General features: G+C 37.6%; 1 protein-coding gene across 1 annotated transcript in view; it reads left to right on the forward strand.

Annotated features, from left to right (window-relative positions):
- LOC106872323 (flotillin-2) overlaps nt 1–8721 on the forward strand; it is a 91165-nt gene that overhangs the window by 46818 nt on the left and 35626 nt on the right. The gene's annotated exons all lie outside the window — the stretch shown is intronic.

Below are 8721 nucleotides of genomic sequence, written 5' to 3' on the forward strand. Positions count from 1 at the left end.
AAGACAAATGAAAATATACAAAATAAAAAAGAAATAAAATATTTTTTATTTTTTTATTTTATATATTTTCATTTGTCTTGCTCATTTTTACAGTCTGGCGTCTTGCTGAAATTTTTTCCTTGAGAACATACTCTTCGTGGTTAGGTGATTTAGCATTTATTTCTAGCATATAGGAGTCCACTTTTGGTGGTCATTCCTCTTAATTTTGTATGTAATATAATTTTAATCTTCATATTTTTTTAAATATGCTAAGCCACTGGTTTTAATTGATTAATATCAATTTCTACCCTCATTATTAAATTTTATATATATATATATAGGCATGACTGTGTGGGGAAGAAGCTAACTTTACAATCATGTGGATTCAGTTTCAGCCTCATTGCACTGTGAGTGAATTTGGTAGAAGAAAATTAAGCTTATTGTGTGTGTGCGTGTACATATATATATATGTGTACATGTGTGTGTGGTTTGTTTATGTCTTTGGAACTTAGTAGTTCAGCAAAAGAAACCAAGAGAATAAGTACCAGACTTAGTACAGGAGTTGATTTGTTCAACTAATCCCTCCAAGGCAGTGCCCTGGAATGACTGCAGTCCTATGGCTGAAACCAGTAGAAGATAAAAAATATATTAGCTTGTATATAATATAAATTTAAATATGACATATTGATTCAAAATTGTAGATATAGAGTTATGCAATTTTCTATTTGTGTTTGTGCATACAACACATACGCATATACATATATACGGTAATACACATTGACTTTTTAGGCCGTGAATAAATTATTTGTTTAGTGTTATTCTATGTTTGATGCAGAAAGTCACTGACTATTCACGCTTGCAGCAATGTCCATTCTTTTAATAGCCACTGGCTGCAGCATCAGCAGAGAAAGCATCGCCATCATCTTCATCATCAATAGAAGTATGTGTAGTAGCATCTCCTTACTTGTCTGCACTTCTTCTTCATTTTCTACACTCATGATATGGTGGGCTAAAGTGGGAATTTCTCTGTTTGATTGCTTGATTTGCTGAAAATTGCAGAGAAATCTCCCATCAAATTTTTATTGAGGAAGAAAATAGGACACAAATGATCATGTCTGTGTGCTGGATCAAAGACTAACCTGGGGTTAAACATAAACACTGGCAAGACTCCAACTGCCTAGGAGACCAGAAAATGTACCTCAAACTAGCTTTTTGCCTTGTTAGATATAGCAACTAAACCTTCCTCAAATCAGACCACATCCATCTTTGGCTACCATAGTTTGAGATACTTTTAAGTTTAGATGCTCATGGATGGTATGTGTTTAAATATAGATTTGCTCCATCAGTGTTGAGCTGGAGATTAAACCGCAAGACCACTGTATGGTAATGGTAATTGTTTAATAGCCCTAATCCAGCTGACCTATGCTCAAAGGGTGTTTTGGCCTTGATTACCTCATTTTATATTCAGACATATTGTATTTGCTGAAGCCCTTCACACCCTTTGCAGCATAGGCTATCTACAACTTTTCTCCCTCTGTTCTTGATTCTGGGTTGTCTTTTCTGCTTCTCTCTAGTAGATCCCTGCTTTTTCACCTCAGTATCCTGTCTCCAACTATTTTTATGGCATATGTTTACTTGAGGGAAGGCCTTCCACGCCCAGATCTCATTGGTTTCGAATTTTCACCAATACCTCTGTGACCTTGCCTTTTATCTAGGTAGGAGTGTTGGCCTTACATAAACCTATTTCTACCTCTGAGAGGAGGTGTTCCATATTAATTTGGCCTCTGTTCTTTGACCTGTTCAGCATGGCAGACCCTAATCAGGGCAGAATTATTGAGGCACACAAGTCATCACATCACAACAAGGATTGAACCTTACAGTAGATAATGTAACTAAGATTACATTATTTAATGTCCTTATCTTTGTTCTTGTCTTATCCCACGTTGGCCCTGATCCAACTGACATTTGATCAAAGATGTTCCCTGACAGTCCATCTTTTTTCCAGACATTGTGATCTTATGTGTCCTCTGTCGTTGCTTTGCCCCAAATCAGTCCTGATCTAGCTTGTTTATGATCAGAAATGCTCCAACTGCACTACTATCGATTATTTAGACAAACTGCATCTTGGTCTACTGTTATCTAGTGTGACTCTGTCATGGTTAAATCCCTAATCCATCCGATTTACTTTAATCAAAGGGGTTCCAGTCATGACCATCTTGGATTACATTATCTGTATCCTTTCTTGTTGTTTACGCTTGGGTCATCTCTGATCCAGCTTGTCTGGTCAGTCTTGGCCATCAGATCATATATATATTCAGACCTATGTAGTATATTTAGGACTATGCTACTCAATCTATTTTTCTTTTAAACAGCAGAGTATGAAGTTGTGTTATTGTGTAGTAGCCATTATACCATCATTACCATAATCAGTTGTGGTAGTAATTGTAGCAGCATCTCTTCAGATCCATCCAGGCACTAAACTACTCTGAGTTGTGGTGTAAAGTGATGTGTTGCAGATGATACAAAGTCGAGAAGTCCCCATTCCCCATCTCTTGTTTCTCTCCCACATGTGCATGATGATAGATTAATTATAAGCTTGGTATGGGTTATTTAATATGTGTGCTACTATGTATGTTAAGTGTACCCATTGTATGTATGTTAATGTGTGTGTGTGTGTGTGTGTGTGTGTATATATGTATATATGTATATATATATATATATATATATATGGGTTAATGTTTATCTGCTGATATGTTAGTGTACTCATGGGATGGATGTATGTTAATGTGTGGATTTGTGTGCTTGCATATGTATGATGTGTGCACATTATGCTTGCAAGTATGTGTTTGTGCATCTTTATAAATGTATACTCATTGTTACTATATATGTATTTCTTCATGTTTTTTTTCTTACTTCTCTTCCTTTTGCCCTCACACTCTTCCCCTTTGCTCTCAAACTACTCCTCTCACTATTCCTCCTAATTTCTCTTTCTCTCACTCTCCCCCACCCTTTGTTCTTCTATAATCAATTGTTACCATGGTGATTTGTCTTCCATTCTCCAATCAATTAACCAATGATGTGAAAGTCCACACAGTTCTGGAAAAACTGATGTCCTGAGTCCCCTTCTCTCTTTTATTCCTTTCATCTCACTTGCTCATCCACTCCCTCTCTCCTTTACCACACACACACACACACACACACACACACACACACACACACACGTTACTTTATTCTTTCTTTTTAAACATTGTTTTATTTAATTGCTTTCTGGAGTCATTTTCTTGCTCTTTTCTCTCTCTCTTTGCTTTTTCCTCTCTTTCTCTCTCTTTCTCTCTCTTTCTCTCTCTCTCTCTCTCTCTCTCAGCATTTTGTTATAAAGGCCCATGGTGAGTTTGTTGGTGTGTTTAGACTGATTTTTAAAGGTCATTGTTACAGAAAGCCAAGTATTGGAAAAGACACTTGAACCGAGTCTTATACATACATATGTGTGTGTGTGTGTGTGACAGATTATATATCTTAATGTGTATATAATGATGCATGTAATTGGCTCCACAGTTAACAAGTTTGCTTTGTAATCATTTATAAAGATGCACTGTCTTTGCTTTGGACATATATGAAAATTTTGGTGATAAACAAAAGCCATTAGTGTATTACATAGTGAGCAATAAGCATCAATGTTTTGAGCCATAAACTCTTTGTTATGAAGGAAAACGGTTGATAAATATTGGAATGAAAGTGTGTAGTTGTGTGTGTGTGTGTGTGTGTGTGTGTGTGATTTCTGGCTGAGAATGTAATGAGCTGTGAATAATTGTAGATCATATGTGAAAAAGAAAGAAAAAAGGGAGTGGACCACGGTGACAGGCATAAAAGAGTGAGTAAAAGAATAGTGGAAGGGAATGGTGAGTGGGTGGAAGCTTGTATGTATGAACAGGTGGGGAGGAGCTCAGACAAAAGTCAATTTCAGCTGGAAGAGTTATTCTCAACTGGAAGATTAATTTTTGTTCCTTGAGGAGTCGGGTGGTAGATGGGCTATGGTGCTGGAGAATACCACCAAATACATCAAATGAAGGGATCAAGGTTGTTTAGGTGATGGGCTTTTGTGATGCATTACTGTGGCATCCTACATCATACATTCAGCAACTTCTCTATGAATTGATTTGTTAAACTTCAACAAGTCTCACACTGTATTTATCAACATACAAGTCAATTTTAGTATATAGTCTAAGCATGTAATGTAAACATTCAAACATCTTTATCTTTCCAAATCCTGCTGTATTTCACTTGGAATTTTTGCTCCTTCAAAGTTGTCTTGGAGTATACATCAACCTACCTTTTTTGGTTGTAAATTTTGTTTTGTAAAATTCAACTTGTTTCCTGGAAGATGAAGTATTTTACAATAAAAACTGATCAAGAAAGACATATTGAAACATAGGTGAAATACTTTACTTTTCTGACATACAAGTTGATGTAGTGTAAACATTCAAGCAACATCACTATCTCTTCAAATCCTGCTGTATTTCATACGGGATTTTTGCTATGCCGAAGCCACTTTGGTGTATAAATCAATCTACCTTTTTGCTTTGGCTGTAAATATTGGTCTGAAAAATTTTGGCATGGCTGTATAAGAAGCTTGCTTCCCAACCACATGGTTTCAGGTTCAGTCCTACTGAGTGGCCCTTGGGCAAATGTCTTCTACTATAGCCTCCAGGGATTTGGTTGATGAAAACTGAGAGAAGCCTGTCATATATGTGTGTGTTTGTGTTTGTCACCCACCACTGCTTGACAATGGGTGTTGGTGTATTTATGTCCTCCATAACCTAGTGCTTCATCAAAGGAGACCGATAGGATAAGTACCAGGCTTAACAAATATTAAGTACTAGATTCAATTCATTTGACTAAAAAAAATAGCAAAAATATCCTTCAAGGCAGTGCCTTTGCATGGCCACACCCTAATGACTGAAACAAGTAACAAATAAAAGATGTATCCTGCAAAGTATGGTCCATATTGGACTCTACAATTTTAATGCAATAAAGGTCACTTTTGAGGATGCATATCTTGGGTTGACTAATAGTTTATGATTGAAAACTGATGAACAGAGAATGAGTGTCGAAGTACACTGTGTGGAATGTGTTTCTATCAGTATAAAGTGAGAATTGGTACATTTAAACAGAAATGTTCTACAGTATTAAGTACTTTTGCTTTACATGCATATTGACTTGGCAGTTCATATCTATCAAACATGATGGAATAGGTACCAGAAAAAGTATCAGGGTTGCTATAATGAGCTAAAACCACCTGAAGGCTGTGCCACACCATACTTGCAGTCTAATGAAGGAAACCTATAAAAGCAACTGTGTATTGTTTATGTGTGTGTGTGTGTAATGTCAAAGGTTATCTAAAATGATGATGATTGTGATGTAATTGATCAGCTCCCTCCCACAAAATCTCGGACATTGTGCCCATAGTAGAAAAGATTAGAATCGTTAGCATGCTGGACAAACTGCTTAGTGGCATTTCAGCTGTCTTTGTTTTTTGAGTTCAAATTCCACTGAGATCAACTTGCCTTTCATCCTTTCAAGGTTGATAAATTAAGTACCAGTTGAGTACTGGGGGGGGGGGGGTCAATGTAATTGACTTAGTTTTTCCCTAAAATTGCTGGCTTGCTTCGCTGCTTGCTTCATGTTCTTGCTTAATGGGGCTGGGGTCATCCCAAGTTAGTGGTCCCAGAGATGTCATCATGTGTAGAGCTGACCAGGTCCACCAGTGCTCTCCATTGCTGGCAGTCCTATGCCAGCCCCTCTGCATTCGCCAATGTGCTGGCCTTGTGCCAAAATTTGAAACCATTATGTTCAACCAATGCCAGTATGGGAAACAGACATTTAAGGATGAACCTACAATAGACTGATGTCCTATTCAGGAAGTGATTCTGCCCCCTCCTCCTATAAATTTTATCTTATCCTCAGTACACTTAGTTAACAATAGCCACATAACAAGGCTTGTGGGAGAATATTACTTGTGGTAGACTGCTCTCTTATCCAGTCGACCAATTAACTCCAGGCAGCAAATTGGCCATTATTATAGCATCAGATGGTTCTCAATGTTTTGTGTTCAAATACTCCTGAGGTCAGTTTTGTTTCCATTCTTTTGAAATTGATAAAATACCAGTCCTGCACTGGTGTAAATTCTTATCTATCTTTGTTTCTTTCTTTTTCCCATCCTTTTTTTTTCTTTCTTGACTCTGGAGCCATGTTATTGGGAAGCAAACTTCTTACCACACAGCCATGCCTGTGCCTAATCTATATGCATCTACATATTTTGTTGAACTGTACCCACCGCCATCACCACCACCCTAGCTGCTACTGCTACTGCTGCCACATCATATGCATACTTTATCTCTGCTAATTCAGAGAGCTTGTGTAATTATTATGACTACCACTACTACTAATGCTATTTCCTCCACTGCCACCACCAACCACCGTTACTATTACCACTGCTATGACAACCACCACAACTGGCTTCACCATCACCACCACCTCCACCACCACTATTACCACTACTACTACGTGACTCTTTCAGTTGATGGCAGCACAATGTCTGCTACTGACTTACTAAGATTTGTGTGTGTGTGTGTGTGTGTGTGTGTGTGTGTGTGTGTGTGTGTGTGTGTGTGTGTGTGTGTGTGTGTGTGTGTGTGTGTGTGTGTGTGTATGTATAGGCCTGTGTGCATGTGCATGCATGCTTGTGTGTGTATGTATGAGTGTGATCATATACAACTTTGACAGTTGCTAGGGAAAAAAACAGATCGACAACCAATTGAGTATATCATTGACTAAGCTGCAATAACTTCATCATTGTATATTTGCATGTGTGTGATGTTTATTCTTGTGTCTCTTGAACAGGGATTGCATTTCCAATCCATAGTCTCATTTTAATCAGTCTCTTTTGGTCAACTGTATACATCAGTTAATTGTGTATAATCAGCTGAAGGCCCTAACTCAATGACACTTGTAATATAATCTGTTTCCTTTATGCATATCATGTTGAATACACCAATTCTCATCTGATCACCGAAGTTAAGCAATGTTGAGCCTAGTAAGTACTTAGATGGTTGACCACTTAGGAAACCTAAGTACTGTCAGCATCTCACGCTATAGGCACAGGCATGGATGTGTGGTAAGAAGTTTACTTCCAAGCCACATGGTTCCGGGTTCAGTCCCACTGCATGACACCTTGGGCAAGTGTCTTCTACCACAGCCTTGGGCCAATCAAAGCCTTGTGAGTGGATTTGGTAGATAGAAACTGAAAGAAGCCCATTGTGTGTGTATCTGTGTCCCACCCCTGCCCACCACTATTGCTTGACAACTGGTGATTTGTGTCCTCGTAATGTAGCAGTTCAGCAAAAGAGATTGATAGAGTAAGTACTAGGCTTACAAAGAATAAGTCCAGGGGTTGATTTCTTCAACTAAAACTCTTCAAGGTGGTGAGCTAGCATGGCCGCAGCCAAACGACTGAAGCAAATAAAGGAATAAAGCTGCACCAGGCTCTGTATACATTTAACACCTGATTATATTGAGCACTTTTATTCTTGTACTTTATAAAATAAAGACCATTACCTTTTACTTGTTTCAGTCATAAGACTGTGGTTTTGCATTACTTTGAAGGGTTTAACTGGTCAGCTTAAGACTATAGTAGAAAAAGCTGACCCTGAGTGTCATACAGTGAGATTGAACCTGAAACCATGCTATTGCAATGTGAGCTTCTTAACCACATGGACTTGCCCGTGCCTAGAATCAAACAGTTATTGTTATCCAAATCAGTGGATATTAAGCATATTCAAGATGCTGTTATATCTTCTAGTCAATGTTAGCAACCTGTTATTATTATTTAAGAGGTTATATAAGGTGACAAGCTGGCAGAATCGTTAGCACGCCGACCAGTATTTCACCCATCACTAATGTTTGGAGTTCAAATTCCACCAAGGTCAACTTTGCCTTTTATCATTTCATGGTCGATAAATTTAGTACCAGTTAAACACTGAGGTCAATATGATCGACTGGTCCCCTTCCCTCAAATTTCAGGCTTTGTGCCTTTAATAGAAAGGATCATTTAAGAAGCTCTTGTGTCCCAGGATGATCCCAATAAGTGGCTTCTGTTGTATGTTGTAACTATTTTGGTCTTCATACCAGCTTATGATCTCAGACCAAAAACTATTTACTAAACAGTGAACTGGTAGAATCATTAGAGCATCCATGGAAATGCTTTTATGATCAAAGTTCAAGTTCTGCTGAGGTAAGCTTCTAAAGCTTTTTAGACTTTAACCTCACTTTGCAACTACATCATTTTAGGTTCAGTCCCACTGTGCAACACTTTGGGCAAATGTCTTCGACTGTAGTCTAGAACTGTGATTCACTGAAAGAGACCAAAAGAATAAGTGCCAGATTAAAAAAAAAAAAAAGAAGAAAAAAGTATTGGAGTGATTTGTTTTTAAACTTTTAAAATAATTCTTTAGCTTTCAGTTTATTGTCAAATGTAATGCTTATTCATTCATGCTGTTTTGAATTAATCTTGCATTATCTCTAGCCTTGAAATTTCGATGATACAATTTTATAATTTTTGAATGGCATTGTAGGGTAGGTGTGAGAGGTTAGATGTGGTTAGTTTTTATTCTTTTATTCTTCTTTTGGACTTATTTCTTAACCTTAGTACTTATTCTGTCAGTCTCTTTTGCTGTATCATTAGGT

Source organism: Octopus bimaculoides, chromosome 28 (assembly GCF_001194135.2).
Source record: "Octopus bimaculoides isolate UCB-OBI-ISO-001 chromosome 28, ASM119413v2, whole genome shotgun sequence".
NCBI classification, from domain to species: Eukaryota; Metazoa; Mollusca; class Cephalopoda; order Octopoda; family Octopodidae; genus Octopus; species Octopus bimaculoides.